A 26456-nucleotide genomic window follows, 5' to 3' on the forward strand; every position below is an offset into this window, starting at 1 on the left:
TAGGGATTTAATTCCGTTATCCGGATCCGGATCCGTTTTTTCAAACAAAAAAACGGGTCGGATACGGAATATAGTATTCCGACCCGTATTAGACCCGGATCCGGATATAAATGATTTAATAATTTATAAAAAATATATATTATCAATATAATTTGATTAGGATGATGTATTTGAGTAAAATCAATTTGATTTATTTTCTTATTTGGTTTTTTCTTTGCATTAGCTAGAAATTTGTTTACAAATATATCTTTTTCTCTTTTTTGTTAGAAATTATAAATTTTGGCAAATTTGTTCGGGTAGACCCGACCCGGATCCGAGACTCGCCGGGTCCGGATCCGGAACACAGAATAAAAGACCCGTCGGGTAAACGGGTCGGATCCGGGTCCGGGTCCGGAATAATGAATTCCGGCCCGGATCCGGCCCGTTGACACCCCTAGGTGACCCCCTGGGAAATCCTCGTGTTGCACCCCTCCCTTTTTTGTTTCGAAATCCAAATTTCCCCTTCGTTCTTTATGCTGTAGTAATTTAGCTCCGTCGGAACGATTGCTTTATATTTTGCTTCTCATCGAAGCATGAAGGCGGATCTGAAGGCGCGAGACAAGTCAGGAACGGTACGGCTGGATCGAAGCCCGGATCGTCGGTCAAAGTTGTCGGCGCAAATGTATAAGCGCAAGCGTGAAGGATCAATTTCAGGATAATTGAGAGTTGCGCGACGAGGGAAAAAAAAATGGTGCAAATCAACAAGAAAAAAATGTAAAAGTAAATAAATAAAAGGATGAGAGGAAATTCTTGAATTGACGCTTAAAATGAATTCGGGTCCAGAAAAGCCACACTGCTTCACAGGACGGGGCAGTTTAAAAGAATAAAGCGAAAGGAACATGGCGGGTGCGATCATACCAGCACTAATGCACCGGATCCCATCAGAACTCCGAAGTTAAGCGTGCTTGGGCGAGAGTAGTACTAGGATGGGTGACCCCCTGGGAAGTCCTCGTGTTGCACCCCTCCCTTTTTTGTTTCGAAATCCAAATTTCCCCTTCGTTCTTTATGCTGTAGTAATTTAGCTCCGTCGGAACGATTGCTTTATATTTTGCTTCTCATCGAAGCATGAAGGCGGATCTGAAGGCGCGAGACAAGTCAGGAACGGTACGGCTGGATCGAAGCCCGGATCGTCGGTCAAAGTTGTCGGCGCAAATGTATAAGCGCAAGCGTGAAGGATCAATTTCAGGATAATTGAGACTTGTTCGACGAGGGAAAAAAAAGGTGCAAAGCAACAAGAAAAAAATATAAAAGTAAATAAATAAAAGGATGAGAGGAAATTCATGAATTGACGCTTAGAATGAATTCGGGTCCAGAAAAGCCAAACTGCTTCACAGGACGTGACAGTTTAAAAGAATAAAGCGAAAGGAACATGGCGGGTGCGATCATACCAGCACTAATGCACCGGATCCCATCAGAACTTCGAAGTTAAGCGTGCTTGGGCGACAGTAGTACTAGGATGGGTGACCCTAGGCCGGTCAACGGGTCGGGTCTACACCCGGATCCGGATCGGATCCCTGAAATTTTTGCGGGTATGGGTAGGGATTTAATTCCGTTATCCGGATCCGGATCCGTTTTTTCAAACAAAAAAACGGGTCGGATACGGAATATAGTATTCCGACCCGTATTAGACCCGGATCCGGATATAAATGATTTAATAATTTATAAAAAATATATATTATCAATATAATTTGATTAGGATGATGTATTTGAGTAAAATCAATTTGATTTATTTTCTTATTTGGTTTTTTCTTTGCATTAGCTAGAAATTTGTTTACAAATATATCTTTTTCTCTTTTTTGTTAGAAATTATAAATTTTGGCAAATTTGTTCGGGTAGACCCGACCCGGATCCGAGACTCGCCGGGTCCGGATCCGGAACACAGAATAAAAGACCCGTCGGGTAAACGGGTCGGATCCGGAATAATGAATTCCGGCCCGGACCCGGCCCGTTGACACCCCTAGGTGACCCCCTGGGAAATCCTCGTGTTGCACCCCTCCCTTTTTTGTTTCGAAATCCAAATTTCCCCTTCGTTCTTTATGCTGTAGTAATTTAGCTCCGTCGGAACGATTGCGTTTTATTTTGCTTCTCATCGAAGCATGAATGCGGATCTGAAGGCGCGAGACAAGTCAGGAACGGTACGGCTGGATCGAAGCCCGGATCGTCGGTCAAAGTTGTCGGCGCAAATGTATAAGCGCAAGCGTGAAGGATCACTTTCAGGATAATTGAGAGTTGTGCGACGAGGGAAAAAAAAGGTGCAAAGCAACAAGAAAAAAATATAAAAGTAAATAAATAAAAGGATGAGAGGAAATTCATGAACTGACGCTTAGAATGAATTCGGGTCCAGAAAAGCCAAACTGCTTCACAGGACGTGGCAGTTTAAAAGAATAAAGCGAAAGGAACATGGCGGGTGCGATCATACCAGCACTAATGCACCGGATCCCATCAGAACTCCGAAGTTAAGCGTGCTTGGGCGACAGTAGTACTAGGATGGGTGACCCTAGGCCTGTCAACGGGTCGGGTCTAGACCCGGATCCGGATCGGATCCCTGAAATTTTTGCGGGTATGGGTAGGGATTTAATTCCGTTATCCGGATCCGGATCCGTTTTTTCAAACAAAAAAACGGGTCGGATACGGAATATAGTATTCCGACCCGTATTAGACCCGGATCCGGATATAAATGATTTAATAATTTATAAAAAATATATATTATCAATATAATTTGATTAGGATGATGTATTTGAGTAAAATCAATTTGATTTATTTTCTTATTTAGTTTTTTCTTTGCATTAGTTAGAAATTAGTTTACAAATATATCTTTTTCTCTTTTTTGTTAGAAATTATAAATTTTGGCAAATTTGTTCGGGTAGACCCGACCCGGATCCGAGACTCGCCGGGTCCGGATCCGGAACACCGAATAAAAGACCCGTCGGGTAAACGGGTCGGATCCGGGTCCGGGTCCAGAATAATGAATTCCGGCCCGGACCCGGCACGTTGACACCCCTAGGTGACCACCTGGGAAATCCTCGTGTTGCACCCCTCCCTTTTTTGTTTCGAAATCCAAATTTCCCCTTCGTTCTTTATGCTGTAGTAATTTAGCTCCGTCGGAACGATTGCGTTTTATTTTGCTTCTCATCGAAGCATGAAGGCGGATCTGAAGGCGCGAGACAAGTCAGGAACGGTACGGCTGGATCGAAGCCCGGATCGTCGGTCAAAGTTGTCGGCGCAAATGTATAAGCGCAAGCGTGAAGGATCACTTTCAGGATAATTGAGAGTTGTGCGACGAGGGAAAAAAAAGGTGCAAAGCAACAAGAAAAAAATATAAAAGTAAATAAATAAAAGGATGAGAGGAAATTCATGAATTGACGCTTAGAATGAATTCGGGTCCAGAAAAGCCAAACTGCTTCACAGGACGTGACAGTTTAAAAGAATAAAGCGAAAGGAACATGGCGGGTGCGATCATACCAGCACTAATGCACCGGATCCCATCAGAACTTCGAAGTTAAGCGTGCTTGGGCGACAGTAGTACCAGGATGGGTGACCCTAGGCCGGTCAACGGGTCGGGTCTACACCCGGATCCGGATCGGATCCCTGAAATTTTTGCGGGTATGGGTAGGGATTTAATTCCGTTATCCGGATCCGGATCCGTTTTTTCAAACAAAAAAACGGGTCGGATACGGAATATAGTATTCCGACCCGTATTAGACCCGGATCCGGATATAAATGATTTAATAATTTATAAAAAATATATATTATCAATATAATTTGATTAGGATGATGTATTTGAGTAAAATCAATTTGATTTATTTTCTTATTTGGTTTTTTCTTTGCATTAGCTAGAAATTTGTTTACAAATATATCTTTTTCTCTTTTTTGTTAGAAATTATAAATTTTGGCAAATTTGTTCGGGTAGACCCGACCCGGATCCGAGACTCGCCGGGTCCGGATCCGGAACACAGAATAAAAGACCCGTCGGGTAAACGGGTCGGATCCGGGTCCGGGTCCGGAATAATGAATTCCGGCCCGGATCCGGCCCGTTGACACCCCTAGGTGACCCCCTGGGAAATCCTCGTGTTGCACCCCTCCCTTTTTTGTTTCGAAATCCAAATTTCCCCTTCGTTCTTTATGCTGTAGTAATTTAGCTCCGTCGGAACGATTGCTTTATATTTTGCTTCTCATCGAAGCATGAAGGCGGATCTGAAGGCGCGAGACAAGTCAGGAACGGTACGGCTGGATCGAAGCCCGGATCGTCGGTCAAAGTTGTCGGCGCAAATGTATAAGCGCAAGCGTGAAAGATCAATTTCAGGATAATTGAGAGTTGCGCGACGAGGGAAAAAAAAATGGTGCAAATCAACAAGAAAAAAATGTAAAAGTAAATAAATAAAAGGATGAGAGGAAATTCTTGAATTGACGCTTAAAATGAATTCGGGTCCAGAAAAGCCACACTGCTTCACAGGACGGGGCAGTTTAAAAGAATAAAGCGAAAGGAACATGGCGGGTGCGATCATACCAGCACTAATGCACCGGATCCCATCAGAACTCCGAAGTTAAGCGTGCTTGGGCGAGAGTAGTACTAGGATGGGTGACCCCCTGGGAAGTCCCCGTGTTGCACCCCTCCCTTTTTTGTTTCGAAATCCAAATTTCCCCTTCGTTCTTTATGCTGTAGTAATTTAGCTCCGTCGGAACGATTGCTTTATATTTTGCTTCTCATCGAAGCATGAAGGCGGATCTGAAGGCGCGAGACAAGTCAGGAACGGTACGGCTGGATCGAAGCCCGGATCGTCGGTCAAAGTTGTCGGCGCAAATGTATAAGCGCAAGCGTGAAGGATCAATTTCAGGATAATTGAGACTTGTTCGACGAGGGAAAAAAAAGGTGCAAAGCAACAAGAAAAAAATATAAAAGTAAATAAATAAAAGGATGAGAGGAAATTCATGAATTGACGCTTAGAATGAATTCGGGTCCAGAAAAGCCAAACTGCTTCACAGGACGTGACAGTTTAAAAGAATAAAGCGAAAGGAACATGGCGGGTGCGATCATACCAGCACTAATGCACCGGATCCCATCAGAACTTCGAAGTTAAGCGTGCTTGGGCGACAGTAGTACTAGGATGGGTGACCCTAGGCCGGTCAACGGGTCGGGTCTACACCCGGATCCGGATCGGATCCCTGAAATTTTTGCGGGTATGGGTAGGGATTTAATTCCGTTATCCGGATCCGGATCCGTTTTTTCAAACAAAAAAACGGGTCGGATACGGAATATAGTATTCCGACCCGTATTAGACCCGGATCCGGATATAAATGATTTAATAATTTATAAAAAATATATATTATCAATATAATTTGATTAGGATGATGTATTTGAGTAAAATCAATTTGATTTATTTTCTTATTTGGTTTTTTCTTTGCATTAGCTAGAAATTTGTTTACAAATATATCTTTTTCTCTTTTTTGTTAGAAATTATAAATTTTGGCAAATTTGTTCGGGTAGACCCGACCCGGATCCGAGACTCGCCGGGTCCGGATCCGGAACACAGAATAAAAGACCCGTCGGGTAAACGGGTCGGATCCGGGTCCGGGTCCGGAATAATGAATTCCGGCCGGACCCGGCCCGTTGACACCCCTAGGTGACCCCCTGGGAAATCCTCGTGTTGCACCCCTCCCTTTTTTGTTTCGAAATCCAAATTTCCCCTTCGTTCTTTATGCTGTAGTAATTTAGCTCCGTCGGAACGATTGCTTTATATTTTGCTTCTCATCGAAGCATGAAGGCGGATCTGAAGGCGCGAGACAAGTCAGGAACGGTACGGCTGGATCGAAGCCCGGATCGTCGGTCAAAGTTGTCGGCGCAAATGTATAAGCGCAAGCGTGAAGGATCAATTTCAGGATAATTGAGAGTTGTTCGACGAGGGAAAAAAAAGGTGCAAAGCAACAAGAAAAAAATATAAAAGTAAATAAATAAAAGGATGAGAGGAAATTCATGAATTGACGCTTAGAATGAATTCGGGTCCAGAAAAGCCAAACTGCTTCACAGGACGTGACAGTTTAAAAGAATAAAGCGAAAGGAACATGGCGGGTGCGATCATACCAGCACTAATGCACCGGATCCCATCAGAACTTCGAAGTTAAGCGTGCTTGGGCGACAGTAGTACCAGGATGGGTGACCCTAGGCCGGTCAACGGGTCGGGTCTACACCCGGATCCGGATCGGATCCCTGAAATTTTTGCGGGTATGGGTAGGGATTTAATTCCGTTATCCGGATCCGGATCCGTTTTTTCAAACAAAAAAACGGGTCGGATACGGAATATAGTATTCCGACCCGTATTAGACCCGGATCCGGATATAAATGATTTAATAATTTATAAAAAATATATATTATCAATATAATTTGATTAGGATGATGTATTTGAGTAAAATCAATTTGATTTATTTTCTTATTTGGTTTTTTCTTTGCATTAGCTAGAAATTTGTTTACAAATATATCTTTTTCTCTTTTTTGTTAGAAATTATAAATTTTGGCAAATTTGTTCGGGTAGACCCGACCCGGATCCGAGACTCGCCGGGTCCGGATCCGGAACACCGAATAAAAGACCCGTCGGGTAAACGGGTCGGATCCGGGTCCGGGTCCGGAATAATGAATTCCGGCCCGGACCCCGGCCCGTTGACACCCCTAGGTGACCCCCTGGGAAATCCTCGTGTTGCACCCCTCCCTTTTTTGTTTCGAAATCCAAATTTCCCCTTCGTTCTTTATGCTGTAGTAATTTAGCTCCGTCGGAACGATTGCTTTATATTTTGCTTCTCATCGAAGCATGAAGGCGGATCTGAAGGCGCGAGACAAGTCAGGAACGGTACGGCTGGATCGAAGCCCGGATCGTCGGTCAAAGTTGTCGGCGCAAATGTATAAGCGCAAGCGTGAAGGATCAATTTCAGGATAATTGAGAGTTGCGCGACGAGGGAAAAAAAAATGGTGCAAATCAACAAGAAAAAAATGTAAAAGTAAATAAATAAAAGGATGAGAGGAAATTCTTGAATTGACGCTTAAAATGAATTCGGGTCCAGAAAAGCCACACTGCTTCACAGGACGGGGCAGTTTAAAAGAATAAAGCGAAAGGAACATGGCGGGTGCGATCATACCAGCACTAATGCACCGGATCCCATCAGAACTCCGAAGTTAAGCGTGCTTGGGCGAGAGTAGTACTAGGATGGGTGACCCCCTGGGAAGTCCTCGTGTTGCACCCCTCCCTTTTTTGTTTCGAAATCCAAATTTCCCCTTCGTTCTTTATGCTGTAGTAATTTAGCTCCGTCGGAACGATTGCTTTATATTTTGCTTCTCATCGAAGCATGAAGGCGGATCTGAAGGCGCGAGACAAGTCAGGAACGGTACGGCTGGATCGAAGCCCGGATCGTCGGTCAAAGTTGTCGGCGCAAATGTATAAGCGCAAGCGTGAAGGATCAATTTCAGGATAATTGAGAGTTGTTCGACGAGGGAAAAAAAAGGTGCAAAGCAACAAGAAAAAAATATAAAAGTAAATAAATAAAAGGATGAGAGGAAATTCATGAATTGACGCTTAGAATGAATTCGGGTCCAGAAAAGCCAAACTGCTTCACAGGACGTGACAGTTTAAAAGAATAAAGCGAAAGGAACATGGCGGGTGCGATCATACCAGCACTAATGCACCGGATCCCATCAGAACTTCGAAGTTAAGCGTGCTTGGGCGACAGTAGTACCAGGATGGGTGACCCTAGGCCGGTCAACGGGTCGGGTCTACACCCGGATCCGGATCGGATCCCTGAAATTTTTGCGGGTATGGGTAGGGATTTAATTCCGTTATCCGGATCCGGATCCGTTTTTTCAAACAAAAAAACGGGTCGGATACGGAATATAGTATTCCGACCCGTATTAGACCCGGATCCGGATATAAATGATTTAATAATTTATAAAAAATATATATTATCAATATAATTTGATTAGGATGATGTATTTGAGTAAAATCAATTTGATTTATTTTCTTATTTGGTTTTTTCTTTGCATTAGCTAGAAATTTGTTTACAAATATATCTTTTTCTCTTTTTTGTTAGAAATTATAAATTTTGGCAAATTTGTTCGGGTAGACCCGACCCGGATCCGAGACTCGCCGGGTCCGGATCCGGAACACAGAATAAAAGACCCGTCGGGTAAACGGGTCGGATCCGGGTCCGGGTCCGGAATAATGAATTCCGGCCCGGATCCGGCCCGTTGACACCCCTAGGTGACCCCCTGGGAAATCCTCGTGTTGCACCCCTCCCTTTTTTGTTTCGAAATCCAAATTTCCCCTTCGTTCTTTATGCTGTAGTAATTTAGCTCCGTCGGAACGATTGCTTTATATTTTGCTTCTCATCGAAGCATGAAGGCGGATCTGAAGGCGCGAGACAAGTCAGGAACGGTACGGCTGGATCGAAGCCCGGATCGTCGGTCAAAGTTGTCGGCGCAAATGTATAAGCGCAAGCGTGAAGGATCAATTTCAGGATAATTGAGAGTTGCGCGACGAGGGAAAAAAAAATGGTGCAAATCAACAAGAAAAAAATGTAAAAGTAAATAAATAAAAGGATGAGAGGAAATTCTTGAATTGACGCTTAAAATGAATTCGGGTCCAGAAAAGCCACACTGCTTCACAGGACGGGGCAGTTTAAAAGAATAAAGCGAAAGGAACATGGCGGGTGCGATCATACCAGCACTAATGCACCGGATCCCATCAGAACTCCGAAGTTAAGCGTGCTTGGGCGAGAGTAGTACTAGGATGGGTGACCCCCTGGGAAGTCCTCGTGTTGCACCCCTCCCTTTTTTGTTTCGAAATCCAAATTTCCCCTTCGTTCTTTATGCTGTAGTAATTTAGCTCCGTCGGAACGATTGCTTTATATTTTGCTTCTCATCGAAGCATGAAGGCGGATCTGAAGGCGCGAGACAAGTCAGGAACGGTACGGCTGGATCGAAGCCCGGATCGTCGGTCAAAGTTGTCGGCGCAAATGTATAAGCGCAAGCGTGAAGGATCAATTTCAGGATAATTGAGACTTGTTCGACGAGGGAAAAAAAAGGTGCAAAGCAACAAGAAAAAAATATAAAAGTAAATAAATAAAAGGATGAGAGGAAATTCATGAATTGACGCTTAGAATGAATTCGGGTCCAGAAAAGCCAAACTGCTTCACAGGACGTGACAGTTTAAAAGAATAAAGCGAAAGGAACATGGCGGGTGCGATCATACCAGCACTAATGCACCGGATCCCATCAGAACTTCGAAGTTAAGCGTGCTTGGGCGACAGTAGTACTAGGATGGGTGACCCTAGGCCGGTCAACGGGTCGGGTCTACACCCGGATCCGGATCGGATCCCTGAAATTTTTGCGGGTATGGGTAGGGATTTAATTCCGTTATCCGGATCCGGATCCGTTTTTTCAAACAAAAAAACGGGTCGGATACGGAATATAGTATTCCGACCCGTATTAGACCCGGATCCGGATATAAATGATTTAATAATTTATAAAAAATATATATTATCAATATAATTTGATTAGGATGATGTATTTGAGTAAAATCAATTTGATTTATTTTCTTATTTGGTTTTTTCTTTGCATTAGCTAGAAATTTGTTTACAAATATATCTTTTTCTCTTTTTTGTTAGAAATTATAAATTTTGGCAAATTTGTTCGGGTAGACCCGACCCGGATCCGAGACTCGCCGGGTCCGGATCCGGAACACAGAATAAAAGACCCGTCGGGTAAACGGGTCGGATCCGGAATAATGAATTCCGGCCCGGACCCGGCCCGTTGACACCCCTAGGTGACCCCCTGGGAAATCCTCGTGTTGCACCCCTCCCTTTTTTGTTTCGAAATCCAAATTTCCCCTTCGTTCTTTATGCTGTAGTAATTTAGCTCCGTCGGAACGATTGCGTTTTATTTTGCTTCTCATCGAAGCATGAATGCGGATCTGAAGGCGCGAGACAAGTCAGGAACGGTACGGCTGGATCGAAGCCCGGATCGTCGGTCAAAGTTGTCGGCGCAAATGTATAAGCGCAAGCGTGAAGGATCACTTTCAGGATAATTGAGAGTTGTGCGACGAGGGAAAAAAAAGGTGCAAAGCAACAAGAAAAAAATATAAAAGTAAATAAATAAAAGGATGAGAGGAAATTCATGAACTGACGCTTAGAATGAATTCGGGTCCAGAAAAGCCAAACTGCTTCACAGGACGTGGCAGTTTAAAAGAATAAAGCGAAAGGAACATGGCGGGTGCGATCATACCAGCACTAATGCACCGGATCCCATCAGAACTCCGAAGTTAAGCGTGCTTGGGCGACAGTAGTACTAGGATGGGTGACCCTAGGCCTGTCAACGGGTCGGGTCTAGACCCGGATCCGGATCGGATCCCTGAAATTTTTGCGGGTATGGGTAGGGATTTAATTCCGTTATCCGGATCCGGATCCGTTTTTTCAAACAAAAAAACGGGTCGGATACGGAATATAGTATTCCGACCCGTATTAGACCCGGATCCGGATATAAATGATTTAATAATTTATAAAAAATATATATTATCAATATAATTTGATTAGGATGATGTATTTGAGTAAAATCAATTTGATTTATTTTCTTATTTAGTTTTTTCTTTGCATTAGTTAGAAATTAGTTTACAAATATATCTTTTTCTCTTTTTTGTTAGAAATTATAAATTTTGGCAAATTTGTTCGGGTAGACCCGACCCGGATCCGAGACTCGCCGGGTCCGGATCCGGAACACCGAATAAAAGACCCGTCGGGTAAACGGGTCGGATCCGGGTCCGGGTCCAGAATAATGAATTCCGGCCCGGACCCGGCACGTTGACACCCCTAGGTGACCACCTGGGAAATCCTCGTGTTGCACCCCTCCCTTTTTTGTTTCGAAATCCAAATTTCCCCTTCGTTCTTTATGCTGTAGTAATTTAGCTCCGTCGGAACGATTGCGTTTTATTTTGCTTCTCATCGAAGCATGAAGGCGGATCTGAAGGCGCGAGACAAGTCAGGAACGGTACGGCTGGATCGAAGCCCGGATCGTCGGTCAAAGTTGTCGGCGCAAATGTATAAGCGCAAGCGTGAAGGATCACTTTCAGGATAATTGAGAGTTGTGCGACGAGGGAAAAAAAAGGTGCAAAGCAACAAGAAAAAAATATAAAAGTAAATAAATAAAAGGATGAGAGGAAATTCATGAATTGACGCTTAGAATGAATTCGGGTCCAGAAAAGCCAAACTGCTTCACAGGACGTGACAGTTTAAAAGAATAAAGCGAAAGGAACATGGCGGGTGCGATCATACCAGCACTAATGCACCGGATCCCATCAGAACTTCGAAGTTAAGCGTGCTTGGGCGACAGTAGTACCAGGATGGGTGACCCTAGGCCGGTCAACGGGTCGGGTCTACACCCGGATCCGGATCGGATCCCTGAAATTTTTGCGGGTATGGGTAGGGATTTAATTCCGTTATCCGGATCCGGATCCGTTTTTTCAAACAAAAAAACGGGTCGGATACGGAATATAGTATTCCGACCCGTATTAGACCCGGATCCGGATATAAATGATTTAATAATTTATAAAAAATATATATTATCAATATAATTTGATTAGGATGATGTATTTGAGTAAAATCAATTTGATTTATTTTCTTATTTGGTTTTTTCTTTGCATTAGCTAGAAATTTGTTTACAAATATATCTTTTTCTCTTTTTTGTTAGAAATTATAAATTTTGGCAAATTTGTTCGGGTAGACCCGACCCGGATCCGAGACTCGCCGGGTCCGGATCCGGAACACAGAATAAAAGACCCGTCGGGTAAACGGGTCGGATCCGGGTCCGGGTCCGGAATAATGAATTCCGGCCCGGATCCGGCCCGTTGACACCCCTAGGTGACCCCCTGGGAAATCCTCGTGTTGCACCCCTCCCTTTTTTGTTTCGAAATCCAAATTTCCCCTTCGTTCTTTATGCTGTAGTAATTTAGCTCCGTCGGAACGATTGCTTTATATTTTGCTTCTCATCGAAGCATGAAGGCGGATCTGAAGGCGCGAGACAAGTCAGGAACGGTACGGCTGGATCGAAGCCCGGATCGTCGGTCAAAGTTGTCGGCGCAAATGTATAAGCGCAAGCGTGAAAGATCAATTTCAGGATAATTGAGAGTTGCGCGACGAGGGAAAAAAAAATGGTGCAAATCAACAAGAAAAAAATGTAAAAGTAAATAAATAAAAGGATGAGAGGAAATTCTTGAATTGACGCTTAAAATGAATTCGGGTCCAGAAAAGCCACACTGCTTCACAGGACGGGGCAGTTTAAAAGAATAAAGCGAAAGGAACATGGCGGGTGCGATCATACCAGCACTAATGCACCGGATCCCATCAGAACTCCGAAGTTAAGCGTGCTTGGGCGAGAGTAGTACTAGGATGGGTGACCCCCTGGGAAGTCCCCGTGTTGCACCCCTCCCTTTTTTGTTTCGAAATCCAAATTTCCCCTTCGTTCTTTATGCTGTAGTAATTTAGCTCCGTCGGAACGATTGCTTTATATTTTGCTTCTCATCGAAGCATGAAGGCGGATCTGAAGGCGCGAGACAAGTCAGGAACGGTACGGCTGGATCGAAGCCCGGATCGTCGGTCAAAGTTGTCGGCGCAAATGTATAAGCGCAAGCGTGAAGGATCAATTTCAGGATAATTGAGACTTGTTCGACGAGGGAAAAAAAAGGTGCAAAGCAACAAGAAAAAAATATAAAAGTAAATAAATAAAAGGATGAGAGGAAATTCATGAATTGACGCTTAGAATGAATTCGGGTCCAGAAAAGCCAAACTGCTTCACAGGACGTGACAGTTTAAAAGAATAAAGCGAAAGGAACATGGCGGGTGCGATCATACCAGCACTAATGCACCGGATCCCATCAGAACTTCGAAGTTAAGCGTGCTTGGGCGACAGTAGTACTAGGATGGGTGACCCTAGGCCGGTCAACGGGTCGGGTCTACACCCGGATCCGGATCGGATCCCTGAAATTTTTGCGGGTATGGGTAGGGATTTAATTCCGTTATCCGGATCCGGATCCGTTTTTTCAAACAAAAAAACGGGTCGGATACGGAATATAGTATTCCGACCCGTATTAGACCCGGATCCGGATATAAATGATTTAATAATTTATAAAAAATATATATTATCAATATAATTTGATTAGGATGATGTATTTGAGTAAAATCAATTTGATTTATTTTCTTATTTGGTTTTTTCTTTGCATTAGCTAGAAATTTGTTTACAAATATATCTTTTTCTCTTTTTTGTTAGAAATTATAAATTTTGGCAAATTTGTTCGGGTAGACCCGACCCGGATCCGAGACTCGCCGGGTCCGGATCCGGAACACAGAATAAAAGACCCGTCGGGTAAACGGGTCGGATCCGGGTCCGGGTCCGGAATAATGAATTCCGGCCGGACCCGGCCCGTTGACACCCCTAGGTGACCCCCTGGGAAATCCTCGTGTTGCACCCCTCCCTTTTTTGTTTCGAAATCCAAATTTCCCCTTCGTTCTTTATGCTGTAGTAATTTAGCTCCGTCGGAACGATTGCTTTATATTTTGCTTCTCATCGAAGCATGAAGGCGGATCTGAAGGCGCGAGACAAGTCAGGAACGGTACGGCTGGATCGAAGCCCGGATCGTCGGTCAAAGTTGTCGGCGCAAATGTATAAGCGCAAGCGTGAAGGATCAATTTCAGGATAATTGAGAGTTGTTCGACGAGGGAAAAAAAAGGTGCAAAGCAACAAGAAAAAAATATAAAAGTAAATAAATAAAAGGATGAGAGGAAATTCATGAATTGACGCTTAGAATGAATTCGGGTCCAGAAAAGCCAAACTGCTTCACAGGACGTGACAGTTTAAAAGAATAAAGCGAAAGGAACATGGCGGGTGCGATCATACCAGCACTAATGCACCGGATCCCATCAGAACTTCGAAGTTAAGCGTGCTTGGGCGACAGTAGTACCAGGATGGGTGACCCTAGGCCGGTCAACGGGTCGGGTCTACACCCGGATCCGGATCGGATCCCTGAAATTTTTGCGGGTATGGGTAGGGATTTAATTCCGTTATCCGGATCCGGATCCGTTTTTTCAAACAAAAAAACGGGTCGGATACGGAATATAGTATTCCGACCCGTATTAGACCCGGATCCGGATATAAATGATTTAATAATTTATAAAAAATATATATTATCAATATAATTTGATTAGGATGATGTATTTGAGTAAAATCAATTTGATTTATTTTCTTATTTGGTTTTTTCTTTGCATTAGCTAGAAATTTGTTTACAAATATATCTTTTTCTCTTTTTTGTTAGAAATTATAAATTTTGGCAAATTTGTTCGGGTAGACCCGACCCGGATCCGAGACTCGCCGGGTCCGGATCCGGAACACCGAATAAAAGACCCGTCGGGTAAACGGGTCGGATCCGGGTCCGGGTCCGGAATAATGAATTCCGGCCCGGACCCCGGCCCGTTGACACCCCTAGGTGACCCCCTGGGAAATCCTCGTGTTGCACCCCTCCCTTTTTTGTTTCGAAATCCAAATTTCCCCTTCGTTCTTTATGCTGTAGTAATTTAGCTCCGTCGGAACGATTGCTTTATATTTTGCTTCTCATCGAAGCATGAAGGCGGATCTGAAGGCGCGAGACAAGTCAGGAACGGTACGGCTGGATCGAAGCCCGGATCGTCGGTCAAAGTTGTCGGCGCAAATGTATAAGCGCAAGCGTGAAGGATCAATTTCAGGATAATTGAGAGTTGCGCGACGAGGGAAAAAAAAATGGTGCAAATCAACAAGAAAAAAATGTAAAAGTAAATAAATAAAAGGATGAGAGGAAATTCTTGAATTGACGCTTAAAATGAATTCGGGTCCAGAAAAGCCACACTGCTTCACAGGACGGGGCAGTTTAAAAGAATAAAGCGAAAGGAACATGGCGGGTGCGATCATACCAGCACTAATGCACCGGATCCCATCAGAACTCCGAAGTTAAGCGTGCTTGGGCGAGAGTAGTACTAGGATGGGTGACCCCCTGGGAAGTCCTCGTGTTGCACCCCTCCCTTTTTTGTTTCGAAATCCAAATTTCCCCTTCGTTCTTTATGCTGTAGTAATTTAGCTCCGTCGGAACGATTGCTTTATATTTTGCTTCTCATCGAAGCATGAAGGCGGATCTGAAGGCGCGAGACAAGTCAGGAACGGTACGGCTGGATCGAAGCCCGGATCGTCGGTCAAAGTTGTCGGCGCAAATGTATAAGCGCAAGCGTGAAGGATCAATTTCAGGATAATTGAGAGTTGTTCGACGAGGGAAAAAAAAGGTGCAAAGCAACAAGAAAAAAATATAAAAGTAAATAAATAAAAGGATGAGAGGAAATTCATGAATTGACGCTTAGAATGAATTCGGGTCCAGAAAAGCCAAACTGCTTCACAGGACGTGACAGTTTAAAAGAATAAAGCGAAAGGAACATGGCGGGTGCGATCATACCAGCACTAATGCACCGGATCCCATCAGAACTTCGAAGTTAAGCGTGCTTGGGCGACAGTAGTACCAGGATGGGTGACCCTAGGCCGGTCAACGGGTCGGGTCTACACCCGGATCCGGATCGGATCCCTGAAATTTTTGCGGGTATGGGTAGGGATTTAATTCCGTTATCCGGATCCGGATCCGTTTTTTCAAACAAAAAAACGGGTCGGATACGGAATATAGTATTCCGACCCGTATTAGACCCGGATCCGGATATAAATGATTTAATAATTTATAAAAAATATATATTATCAATATAATTTGATTAGGATGATGTATTTGAGTAAAATCAATTTGATTTATTTTCTTATTTGGTTTTTTCTTTGCATTAGCTAGAAATTTGTTTACAAATATATCTTTTTCTCTTTTTTGTTAGAAATTATAAATTTTGGCAAATTTGTTCGGGTAGACCCGACCCGGATCCGAGACTCGCCGGGTCCGGATCCGGAACACAGAATAAAAGACCCGTCGGGTAAACGGGTCGGATCCGGGTCCGGGTCCGGAATAATGAATTCCGGCCCGGATCCGGCCCGTTGACACCCCTAGGTGACCCCCTGGGAAATCCTCGTGTTGCACCCCTCCCTTTTTTGTTTCGAAATCCAAATTTCCCCTTCGTTCTTTATGCTGTAGTAATTTAGCTCCGTCGGAACGATTGCTTTATATTTTGCTTCTCATCGAAGCATGAAGGCGGATCTGAAGGCGCGAGACAAGTCAGGAACGGTACGGCTGGATCGAAGCCCGGATCGTCGGTCAAAGTTGTCGGCGCAAATGTATAAGCGCAAGCGTGAAGGATCAATTTCAGGATAATTGAGAGTTGCGCGACGAGGGAAAAAAAAATGGTGCAAATCAACAAGAAAAAAATGTAAAAGTAAATAAATAAAAGGATGAGAGGAAATTCTTGAATTGACGCTTAAAATGAATTCGGGTCCAGAAAAGCCACACTGCTTCACAGGACGGGGCAGTTTAAAAGAATAAAGCGAAAGGAACATGGCGGGTGCGATCATACCAGCACTAATGCACCGGATCCCATCAGAACTCCGAAGTTAAGCGTGCTTGGGCGAGAGTAGTACTAGGATGGGTGACCCCCTGGGAAGTCCTCGTGTTGCACCCCTCCCTTTTTTGTTTCGAAATCCAAATTTCCCCTTCGTTCTTTATGCTGTAGTAATTTAGCTCCGTCGGAACGATTGCTTTATATTTTGCTTCTCATCGAAGCATGAAGGCGGATCTGAAGGCGCGAGACAAGTCAGGAACGGTACGGCTGGATCGAAGCCCGGATCGTCGGTCAAAGTTGTCGGCGCAAATGTATAAGCGCAAGCGTGAAGGATCAATTTCAGGATAATTGAGACTTGTTCGACGAGGGAAAAAAAAGGTGCAAAGCAACAAGAAAAAAATATAAAAGTAAATAAATAAAAGGATGAGAGGAAATTCATGAATTGACGCTTAGAATGAATTCGGGTCCAGAAAAGCCAAACTGCTTCACAGGACGTGACAGTTTAAAAGAATAAAGCGAAAGGAACATGGCGGGTGCGATCATACCAGCACTAATGCACCGGATCCCATCAGAACTTCGAAGTTAAGCGTGCTTGGGCGACAGTAGTACTAGGATGGGTGACCCTAGGCCGGTCAACGGGTCGGGTCTACACCCGGATCCGGATCGGATCCCTGAAATTTTTGCGGGTATGGGTAGGGATTTAATTCCGTTATCCGGATCCGGATCCGTTTTTTCAAACAAAAAAACGGGTCGGATACGGAATATAGTATTCCGACCCGTATTAGACCCGGATCCGGATATAAATGATTTAATAATTTATAAAAAATATATATTATCAATATAATTTGATTAGGATGATGTATTTGAGTAAAATCAATTTGATTTATTTTCTTATTTGGTTTTTTCTTTGCATTAGCTAGAAATTTGTTTACAAATATATCTTTTTCTCTTTTTTGTTAGAAATTATAAATTTTGGCAAATTTGTTCGGGTAGACCCGACCCGGATCCGAGACTCGCCGGGTCCGGATCCGGAACACAGAATAAAAGACCCGTCGGGTAAACGGGTCGGATCCGGGTCCGGGTCCGGAATAATGAATTCCGGCCGGACCCGGCCCGTTGACACCCCTAGGTGACCCCCTGGGAAATCCTCGTGTTGCACCCCTCCCTTTTTTGTTTCGAAATCCAAATTTCCCCTTCGTTCTTTATGCTGTAGTAATTTAGCTCCGTCGGAACGATTGCTTTATATTTTGCTTCTCATCGAAGCATGAAGGCGGATCTGAAGGCGCGAGACAAGTCAGGAACGGTACGGCTGGATCGAAGCCCGGATCGTCGGTCAAAGTTGTCGGCGCAAATGTATAAGCGCAAGCGTGAAGGATCAATTTCAGGATAATTGAGAGTTGTTCGACGAGGGAAAAAAAAGGTGCAAAGCAACAAGAAAAAAATATAAAAGTAAATAAATAAAAGGATGAGAGGAAATTCATGAATTGACGCTTAGAATGAATTCGGGTCCAGAAAAGCCAAACTGCTTCACAGGACGTGACAGTTTAAAAGAATAAAGCGAAAGGAACATGGCGGGTGCGATCATACCAGCACTAATGCACCGGATCCCATCAGAACTTCGAAGTTAAGCGTGCTTGGGCGACAGTAGTACCAGGATGGGTGACCCTAGGCCGGTCAACGGGTCGGGTCTACACCCGGATCCGGATCGGATCCCTGAAATTTTTGCGGGTATGGGTAGGGATTTAATTCCGTTATCCGGATCCGGATCCGTTTTTTCAAACAAAAAAACGGGTCGGATACGGAATATAGTATTCCGACCCGTATTAGACCCGGATCCGGATATAAATGATTTAATAATTTATAAAAAATATATATTATCAATATAATTTGATTAGGATGATGTATTTGAGTAAAATCAATTTGATTTATTTTCTTATTTGGTTTTTTCTTTGCATTAGCTAGAAATTTGTTTACAAATATATCTTTTTCTCTTTTTTGTTAGAAATTATAAATTTTGGCAAATTTGTTCGGGTAGACCCGACCCGGATCCGAGACTCGCCGGGTCCGGATCCGGAACACCGAATAAAAGACCCGTCGGGTAAACGGGTCGGATCCGGGTCCGGGTCCGGAATAATGAATTCCGGCCCGGACCCCGGCCCGTTGACACCCCTAGGTGACCCCCTGGGAAATCCTCGTGTTGCACCCCTCCCTTTTTTGTTTCGAAATCCAAATTTCCCCTTCGTTCTTTATGCTGTAGTAATTTAGCTCCGTCGGAACGATTGCTTTATATTTTGCTTCTCATCGAAGCATGAAGGCGGATCTGAAGGCGCGAGACAAGTCAGGAACGGTACGGCTGGATCGAAGCCCGGATCGTCGGTCAAAGTTGTCGGCGCAAATGTATAAGCGCAAGCGTGAAGGATCAATTTCAGGATAATTGAGAGTTGCGCGACGAGGGAAAAAAAAATGGTGCAAATCAACAAGAAAAAAATGTAAAAGTAAATAAATAAAAGGATGAGAGGAAATTCTTGAATTGACGCTTAAAATGAATTCGGGTCCAGAAAAGCCACACTGCTTCACAGGACGGGGCAGTTTAAAAGAATAAAGCGAAAGGAACATGGCGGGTGCGATCATACCAGCACTAATGCACCGGATCCCATCAGAACTCCGAAGTTAAGCGTGCTTGGGCGAGAGTAGTACTAGGATGGGTGACCCCCTGGGAAGTCCTCGTGTTGCACCCCTCCCTTTTTTGTTTCGAAATCCAAATTTCCCCTTCGTTCTTTATGCTGTAGTAATTTAGCTCCGTCGGAACGATTGCTTTATATTTTGCTTCTCATCGAAGCATGAAGGCGGATCTGAAGGCGCGAGACAAGTCAGGAACGGTACGGCTGGATCGAAGCCCGGATCGTCGGTCAAAGTTGTCGGCGCAAATGTATAAGCGCAAGCGTGAAGGATCAATTTCAGGATAATTGAGAGTTGTTCGACGAGGGAAAAAAAAGGTGCAAAGCAACAAGAAAAAAATATAAAAGTAAATAAATAAAAGGATGAGAGGAAATTCATGAATTGACGCTTAGAATGAATTCGGGTCCAGAAAAGCCAAACTGCTTCACAGGACGTGACAGTTTAAAAGAATAAAGCGAAAGGAACATGGCGGGTGCGATCATACCAGCACTAATGCACCGGATCCCATCAGAACTTCGAAGTTAAGCGTGCTTGGGCGACAGTAGTACCAGGATGGGTGACCCTAGGCCGGTCAACGGGTCGGGTCTACACCCGGATCCGGATCGGATCCCTGAAATTTTTGCGGGTATGGGTAGGGATTTAATTCCGTTATCCGGATCCGGATCCGTTTTTTCAAACAAAAAAACGGGTCGGATACGGAATATAGTATTCCGACCCGTATTAGACCCGGATCCGGATATAAATGATTTAATAATTTATAAAAAATATATATTATCAATATAATTTGATTAGGATGATGTATTTGAGTAAAATCAATTTGATTTATTTTCTTATTTGGTTTTTTCTTTGCATTAGCTAGAAATTTGTTTACAAATATATCTTTTTCTCTTTTTTGTTAGAAATTATAAATTTTGGCAAATTTGTTCGGGTAGACCCGACCCGGATCCGAGACTCGCCGGGTCCGGATCCGGAACACAGAATAAAAGACCCGTCGGGTAAACGGGTCGGATCCGGGTCCGGGTCCGGAATAATGAATTCCGGCCCGGATCCGGCCCGTTGACACCCCTAGGTGACCCCCTGGGAAATCCTCGTGTTGCACCCCTCCCTTTTTTGTTTCGAAATCCAAATTTCCCCTTCGTTCTTTATGCTGTAGTAATTTAGCTCCGTCGGAACGATTGCTTTATATTTTGCTTCTCATCGAAGCATGAAGGCGGATCTGAAGGCGCGAGACAAGTCAGGAACGGTACGGCTGGATCGAAGCCCGGATCGTCGGTCAAAGTTGTCGGCGCAAATGTATAAGCGCAAGCGTGAAGGATCAATTTCAGGATAATTGAGAGTTGCGCGACGAGGGAAAAAAAAATGGTGCAAATCAACAAGAAAAAAATGTAAAAGTAAATAAATAAAAGGATGAGAGGAAATTCTTGAATTGACGCTTAAAATGAATTCGGGTCCAGAAAAGCCACACTGCTTCACAGGACGGGGCAGTTTAAAAGAATAAAGCGAAAGGAACATGGCGGGTGCGATCATACCAGCACTAATGCACCGGATCCCATCAGAACTCCGAAGTTAAGCGTGCTTGGGCGAGAGTAGTACTAGGATGGGTGACCCCCTGGGAAGTCCTCGTGTTGCACCCCTCCCTTTTTTGTTTCGAAATCCAAATTTCCCCTTCGTTCTTTATGCTGTAGTAATTTAGCTCCGTCGGAACGATTGCTTTATATTTTGCTTCTCATCGAAGCATGAAGGCGGATCTGAAGGCGCGAGACAAGTCAGGAACGGTACGGCTGGATCGAAGCCCGGATCGTCGGTCAAAGTTGTCGGCGCAAATGTATAAGCGCAAGCGTGAAGGATCAATTTCAGGATAATTGAGACTTGTTCGACGAGGGAAAAAAAAGGTGCAAAGCAACAAGAAAAAAATATAAAAGTAAATAAATAAAAGGATGAGAGGAAATTCATGAATTGACGCTTAGAATGAATTCGGGTCCAGAAAAGCCAAACTGCTTCACAGGACGTGACAGTTTAAAAGAATAAAGCGAAAGGAACATGGCGGGTGCGATCATACCAGCACTAATGCACCGGATCCCATCAGAACTTCGAAGTTAAGCGTGCTTGGGCGACAGTAGTACTAGGATGGGTGACCCTAGGCCGGTCAACGGGTCGGGTCTACACCCGGATCCGGATCGGATCCCTGAAATTTTTGCGGGTATGGGTAGGGATTTAATTCCGTTATCCGGATCCGGATCCGTTTTTTCAAACAAAAAAACGGGTCGGATACGGAATATAGTATTCCGACCCGTATTAGACCCGGATCCGGATATAAATGATTTAATAATTTATAAAAAATATATATTATCAATATAATTTGATTAGGATGATGTATTTGAGTAAAATCAATTTGATTTATTTTCTTATTTGGTTTTTTCTTTGCATTAGCTAGAAATTTGTTTACAAATATATCTTTTTCTCTTTTTTGTTAGAAATTATAAATTTTGGCAAATTTGTTCGGGTAGACCCGACCCGGATCCGAGACTCGCCGGGTCCGGATCCGGAACACAGAATAAAAGACCCGTCGGGTAAACGGGTCGGATCCGGGTCCGGGTCCGGAATAATGAATTCCGGCCGGACCCGGCCCGTTGACACCCCTAGGTGACCCCCTGGGAAATCCTCGTGTTGCACCCCTCCCTTTTTTGTTTCGAAATCCAAATTTCCCCTTCGTTCTTTATGCTGTAGTAATTTAGCTCCGTCGGAACGATTGCTTTATATTTTGCTTCTCATCGAAGCATGAAGGCGGATCTGAAGGCGCGAGACAAGTCAGGAACGGTACGGCTGGATCGAAGCCCGGATCGTCGGTCAAAGTTGTCGGCGCAAATGTATAAGCGCAAGCGTGAAGGATCAATTTCAGGATAATTGAGAGTTGTTCGACGAGGGAAAAAAAAGGTGCAAAGCAACAAGAAAAAAATATAAAAGTAAATAAATAAAAGGATGAGAGGAAATTCATGAATTGACGCTTAGAATGAATTCGGGTCCAGAAAAGCCAAACTGCTTCACAGGACGTGACAGTTTAAAAGAATAAAGCGAAAGGAACATGGCGGGTGCGATCATACCAGCACTAATGCACCGGATCCCATCAGAACTTCGAAGTTAAGCGTGCTTGGGCGACAGTAGTACCAGGATGGGTGACCCTAGGCCGGTCAACGGGTCGGGTCTACACCCGGATCCGGATCGGATCCCTGAAATTTTTGCGGGTATGGGTAGGGATTTAATTCCGTTATCCGGATCCGGATCCGTTTTTTCAAACAAAAAAACGGGTCGGATACGGAATATAGTATTCCGACCCGTATTAGACCCGGATCCGGATATAAATGATTTAATAATTTATAAAAAATATATATTATCAATATAATTTGATTAGGATGATGTATTTGAGTAAAATCAATTTGATTTATTTTCTTATTTGGTTTTTTCTTTGCATTAGCTAGAAATTTGTTTACAAATATATCTTTTTCTCTTTTTTGTTAGAAATTATAAATTTTGGCAAATTTGTTCGGGTAGACCCGACCCGGATCCGAGACTCGCCGGGTCCGGATCCGGAACACCGAATAAAAGACCCGTCGGGTAAACGGGTCGGATCCGGGTCCGGGTCCGGAATAATGAATTCCGGCCCGGACCCCGGCCCGTTGACACCCCTAGGTGACCCCCTGGGAAATCCTCGTGTTGCACCCCTCCCTTTTTTGTTTCGAAATCCAAATTTCCCCTTCGTTCTTTATGCTGTAGTAATTTAGCTCCGTCGGAACGATTGCTTTATATTTTGCTTCTCATCGAAGCATGAAGGCGGATCTGAAGGCGCGAGACAAGTCAGGAACGGTACGGCTGGATCGAAGCCCGGATCGTCGGTCAAAGTTGTCGGCGCAAATGTATAAGCGCAAGCGTGAAGGATCAATTTCAGGATAATTGAGAGTTGCGCGACGAGGGAAAAAAAAATGGTGCAAATCAACAAGAAAAAAATGTAAAAGTAAATAAATAAAAGGATGAGAGGAAATTCTTGAATTGACGCTTAAAATGAATTCGGGTCCAGAAAAGCCACACTGCTTCACAGGACGGGGCAGTTTAAAAGAATAAAGCGAAAGGAACATGGCGGGTGCGATCATACCAGCACTAATGCACCGGATCCCATCAGAACTCCGAAGTTAAGCGTGCTTGGGCGAGAGTAGTACTAGGATGGGTGACCCCCTGGGAAGTCCTCGTGTTGCACCCCTCCCTTTTTTGTTTCGAAATCCAAATTTCCCCTTCGTTCTTTATGCTGTAGTAATTTAGCTCCGTCGGAACGATTGCTTTATATTTTGCTTCTCATCGAAGCATGAAGGCGGATCTGAAGGCGCGAGACAAGTCAGGAACGGTACGGCTGGATCGAAGCCCGGATCGTCGGTCAAAGTTGTCGGCGCAAATGTATAAGCGCAAGCGTGAAGGATCAATTTCAGGATAATTGAGAGTTGTTCGACGAGGGAAAAAAAAGGTGCAAAGCAACAAGAAAAAAATATAAAAGTAAATAAATAAAAGGATGAGAGGAAATTCATGAATTGACGCTTAGAATGAATTCGGGTCCAGAAAAGCCAAACTGCTTCACAGGACGTGACAGTTTAAAAGAATAAAGCGAAAGGAACATGGCGGGTGCGATCATACCAGCACTAATGCACCGGATCCCATCAGAACTTCGAAGTTAAGCGTGCTTGGGCGACAGTAGTACCAGGATGGGTGACCCTAGGCCGGTCAACGGGTCGGGTCTACACCCGGATCCGGATCGGATCCCTGAAATTTTTGCGGGTATGGGTAGGGATTTAATTCCGTTATCCGGATCCGGATCCGTTTTTTCAAACAAAAAAACGGGTCGGATACGGAATATAGTATTCCGACCCGTATTAGACCCGGATCCGGATATAAATGATTTAATAATTTATAAAAAATATATATTATCAATATAATTTGATTAGGATGATGTATTTGAGTAAAATCAATTTGATTTATTTTCTTATTTGGTTTTTTCTTTGCATTAGCTAGAAATTTGTTTACAAATATATCTTTTTCTCTTTTTTGTTAGAAATTATAAATTTTGGCAAATTTGTTCGGGTAGACCCGACCCGGATCCGAGACTCGCCGGGTCCGGATCCGGAACACAGAATAAAAGACCCGTCGGGTAAACGGGTCGGATCCGGGTCCGGGTCCGGAATAATGAATTCCGGCCCGGATCCGGCCCGTTGACACCCCTAGGTGACCCCCTGGGAAATCCTCGTGTTGCACCCCTCCCTTTTTTGTTTCGAAATCCAAATTTCCCCTTCGTTCTTTATGCTGTAGTAATTTAGCTCCGTCGGAACGATTGCTTTATATTTTGCTTCTCATCGAAGCATGAAGGCGGATCTGAAGGCGCGAGACAAGTCAGGAACGGTACGGCTGGATCGAAGCCCGGATCGTCGGTCAAAGTTGTCGGCGCAAATGTATAAGCGCAAGCGTGAAGGATCAATTTCAGGATAATTGAGAGTTGCGCGACGAGGGAAAAAAAAATGGTGCAAATCAACAAGAAAAAAATGTAAAAGTAAATAAATAAAAGGATGAGAGGAAATTCTTGAATTGACGCTTAAAATGAATTCGGGTCCAGAAAAGCCACACTGCTTCACAGGACGGGGCAGTTTAAAAGAATAAAGCGAAAGGAACATGGCGGGTGCGATCATACCAGCACTAATGCACCGGATCCCATCAGAACTCCGAAGTTAAGCGTGCTTGGGCGAGAGTAGTACTAGGATGGGTGACCCCCTGGGAAGTCCTCGTGTTGCACCCCTCCCTTTTTTGTTTCGAAATCCAAATTTCCCCTTCGTTCTTTATGCTGTAGTAATTTAGCTCCGTCGGAACGATTGCTTTATATTTTGCTTCTCATCGAAGCATGAAGGCGGATCTGAAGGCGCGAGACAAGTCAGGAACGGTACGGCTGGATCGAAGCCCGGATCGTCGGTCAAAGTTGTCGGCGCAAATGTATAAGCGCAAGCGTGAAGGATCAATTTCAGGATAATTGAGACTTGTTCGACGAGGGAAAAAAAAGGTGCAAAGCAACAAGAAAAAAATATAAAAGTAAATAAATAAAAGGATGAGAGGAAATTCATGAATTGACGCTTAGAATGAATTCGGGTCCAGAAAAGCCAAACTGCTTCACAGGACGTGACAGTTTAAAAGAATAAAGCGAAAGGAACATGGCGGGTGCGATCATACCAGCACTAATGCACCGGATCCCATCAGAACTTCGAAGTTAAGCGTGCTTGGGCGACAGTAGTACTAGGATGGGTGACCCTAGGCCGGTCAACGGGTCGGGTCTACACCCGGATCCGGATCGGATCCCTGAAATTTTTGCGGGTATGGGTAGGGATTTAATTCCGTTATCCGGATCCGGATCCGTTTTTTCAAACAAAAAAACGGGTCGGATACGGAATATAGTATTCCGACCCGTATTAGACCCGGATCCGGATATAAATGATTTAATAATTTATAAAAAATATATATTATCAATATAATTTGATTAGGATGATGTATTTGAGTAAAATCAATTTGATTTATTTTCTTATTTGGTTTTTTCTTTGCATTAGCTAGAAATTTGTTTACAAATATATCTTTTTCTCTTTTTTGTTAGAAATTATAAATTTTGGCAAATTTGTTCGGGTAGACCCGACCCGGATCCGAGACTCGCCGGGTCCGGATCCGGAACACAGAATAAAAGACCCGTCGGGTAAACGGGTCGGATCCGGGTCCGGGTCCGGAATAATGAATTCCGGCCGGACCCGGCCCGTTGACACCCCTAGGTGACCCCCTGGGAAATCCTCGTGTTGCACCCCTCCCTTTTTTGTTTCGAAATCCAAATTTCCCCTTCGTTCTTTATGCTGTAGTAATTTAGCGCCGTCGGAACGATTGCTTTATATTTTGCTTCTCATCGAAGCATGAAGGCGGATCTGAAGGCGCGAGACAAGTCAGGAACGGTACGGCTGGATCGAAGCCCGGATCGTCGGTCAAAGTTGTCGGCGCAAATGTATAAGCGCAAGCGTGAAGGATCAATTTCAGGATAATTGAGAGTTGACGAGGGAAAAAAAATGGTGCAAATCAACAAGAAAAAAATGTAAAAGTAAATAAATAAAAGGATGAGGGGAAATTCTTGAATTGACGCTTAAAATGAATTCGGG

General features: G+C 43.9%; 11 non-coding genes and 19 pseudogenes across 11 annotated transcripts; all 30 read left to right on the forward strand.

The window, feature by feature from the left end:
* Positions 1-883: 883 nt before the first annotated feature.
* LOC140017206 (5S ribosomal RNA) lies at positions 884-1002 on the forward strand. Its single transcript, XR_011823519.1, has one exon. It is a non-coding gene; the product is annotated as a 5S ribosomal RNA (ribosomal RNA).
* A 411-nt stretch (positions 1003-1413) lies between these two features.
* On the forward strand, positions 1414-1531 carry LOC140019789 (5S ribosomal RNA; annotated as a pseudogene).
* A 913-nt stretch (positions 1532-2444) lies between these two features.
* On the forward strand, positions 2445-2562 carry LOC140019237 (5S ribosomal RNA; annotated as a pseudogene).
* Positions 2563-3487: 925 nt separating this feature from the next.
* LOC140020145 (5S ribosomal RNA) lies at positions 3488-3605 on the forward strand (annotated as a pseudogene).
* Positions 3606-4532: 927 nt separating this feature from the next.
* Positions 4533-4651, forward strand: LOC140017524 (5S ribosomal RNA). Its single transcript, XR_011823833.1, has one exon. It is a non-coding gene; the product is annotated as a 5S ribosomal RNA (ribosomal RNA).
* A 411-nt stretch (positions 4652-5062) lies between these two features.
* LOC140019790 (5S ribosomal RNA) lies at positions 5063-5180 on the forward strand (annotated as a pseudogene).
* A 924-nt stretch (positions 5181-6104) lies between these two features.
* On the forward strand, positions 6105-6222 carry LOC140020147 (5S ribosomal RNA; annotated as a pseudogene).
* Positions 6223-7150: 928 nt separating this feature from the next.
* On the forward strand, positions 7151-7269 carry LOC140017207 (5S ribosomal RNA). The gene has a single exon (XR_011823520.1). It is a non-coding gene; the product is annotated as a 5S ribosomal RNA (ribosomal RNA).
* A 411-nt stretch (positions 7270-7680) lies between these two features.
* Positions 7681-7798, forward strand: LOC140020148 (5S ribosomal RNA; annotated as a pseudogene).
* Positions 7799-8725: 927 nt separating this feature from the next.
* Positions 8726-8844, forward strand: LOC140017208 (5S ribosomal RNA). Its single transcript, XR_011823521.1, has one exon. It is a non-coding gene; the product is annotated as a 5S ribosomal RNA (ribosomal RNA).
* Positions 8845-9255: 411 nt separating this feature from the next.
* On the forward strand, positions 9256-9373 carry LOC140019791 (5S ribosomal RNA; annotated as a pseudogene).
* A 913-nt stretch (positions 9374-10286) lies between these two features.
* Positions 10287-10404, forward strand: LOC140019238 (5S ribosomal RNA; annotated as a pseudogene).
* Positions 10405-11329: 925 nt separating this feature from the next.
* On the forward strand, positions 11330-11447 carry LOC140020149 (5S ribosomal RNA; annotated as a pseudogene).
* A 927-nt stretch (positions 11448-12374) lies between these two features.
* LOC140017525 (5S ribosomal RNA) lies at positions 12375-12493 on the forward strand. Its single transcript, XR_011823834.1, has one exon. It is a non-coding gene; the product is annotated as a 5S ribosomal RNA (ribosomal RNA).
* Positions 12494-12904: 411 nt separating this feature from the next.
* Positions 12905-13022, forward strand: LOC140019792 (5S ribosomal RNA; annotated as a pseudogene).
* Positions 13023-13946: 924 nt separating this feature from the next.
* LOC140020150 (5S ribosomal RNA) lies at positions 13947-14064 on the forward strand (annotated as a pseudogene).
* Positions 14065-14992: 928 nt separating this feature from the next.
* On the forward strand, positions 14993-15111 carry LOC140017209 (5S ribosomal RNA). The gene has a single exon (XR_011823522.1). It is a non-coding gene; the product is annotated as a 5S ribosomal RNA (ribosomal RNA).
* A 411-nt stretch (positions 15112-15522) lies between these two features.
* Positions 15523-15640, forward strand: LOC140020151 (5S ribosomal RNA; annotated as a pseudogene).
* Positions 15641-16567: 927 nt separating this feature from the next.
* Positions 16568-16686, forward strand: LOC140017210 (5S ribosomal RNA). The gene has a single exon (XR_011823523.1). It is a non-coding gene; the product is annotated as a 5S ribosomal RNA (ribosomal RNA).
* A 411-nt stretch (positions 16687-17097) lies between these two features.
* LOC140019793 (5S ribosomal RNA) lies at positions 17098-17215 on the forward strand (annotated as a pseudogene).
* A 924-nt stretch (positions 17216-18139) lies between these two features.
* On the forward strand, positions 18140-18257 carry LOC140020152 (5S ribosomal RNA; annotated as a pseudogene).
* A 928-nt stretch (positions 18258-19185) lies between these two features.
* Positions 19186-19304, forward strand: LOC140017211 (5S ribosomal RNA). Its single transcript, XR_011823524.1, has one exon. It is a non-coding gene; the product is annotated as a 5S ribosomal RNA (ribosomal RNA).
* A 411-nt stretch (positions 19305-19715) lies between these two features.
* Positions 19716-19833, forward strand: LOC140020153 (5S ribosomal RNA; annotated as a pseudogene).
* A 927-nt stretch (positions 19834-20760) lies between these two features.
* LOC140017212 (5S ribosomal RNA) lies at positions 20761-20879 on the forward strand. The gene has a single exon (XR_011823525.1). It is a non-coding gene; the product is annotated as a 5S ribosomal RNA (ribosomal RNA).
* A 411-nt stretch (positions 20880-21290) lies between these two features.
* LOC140019794 (5S ribosomal RNA) lies at positions 21291-21408 on the forward strand (annotated as a pseudogene).
* Positions 21409-22332: 924 nt separating this feature from the next.
* On the forward strand, positions 22333-22450 carry LOC140020154 (5S ribosomal RNA; annotated as a pseudogene).
* A 928-nt stretch (positions 22451-23378) lies between these two features.
* Positions 23379-23497, forward strand: LOC140017213 (5S ribosomal RNA). The gene has a single exon (XR_011823526.1). It is a non-coding gene; the product is annotated as a 5S ribosomal RNA (ribosomal RNA).
* A 411-nt stretch (positions 23498-23908) lies between these two features.
* LOC140020155 (5S ribosomal RNA) lies at positions 23909-24026 on the forward strand (annotated as a pseudogene).
* Positions 24027-24953: 927 nt separating this feature from the next.
* LOC140017214 (5S ribosomal RNA) lies at positions 24954-25072 on the forward strand. Its single transcript, XR_011823527.1, has one exon. It is a non-coding gene; the product is annotated as a 5S ribosomal RNA (ribosomal RNA).
* Positions 25073-25483: 411 nt separating this feature from the next.
* On the forward strand, positions 25484-25601 carry LOC140019795 (5S ribosomal RNA; annotated as a pseudogene).
* Positions 25602-26456: the final 855 nt, after the last annotated feature.

This window comes from Coffea arabica, chromosome 11c (genome assembly GCF_036785885.1).
Source record: "Coffea arabica cultivar ET-39 chromosome 11c, Coffea Arabica ET-39 HiFi, whole genome shotgun sequence".
Taxonomy (NCBI): domain Eukaryota; kingdom Viridiplantae; phylum Streptophyta; class Magnoliopsida; order Gentianales; family Rubiaceae; genus Coffea; species Coffea arabica.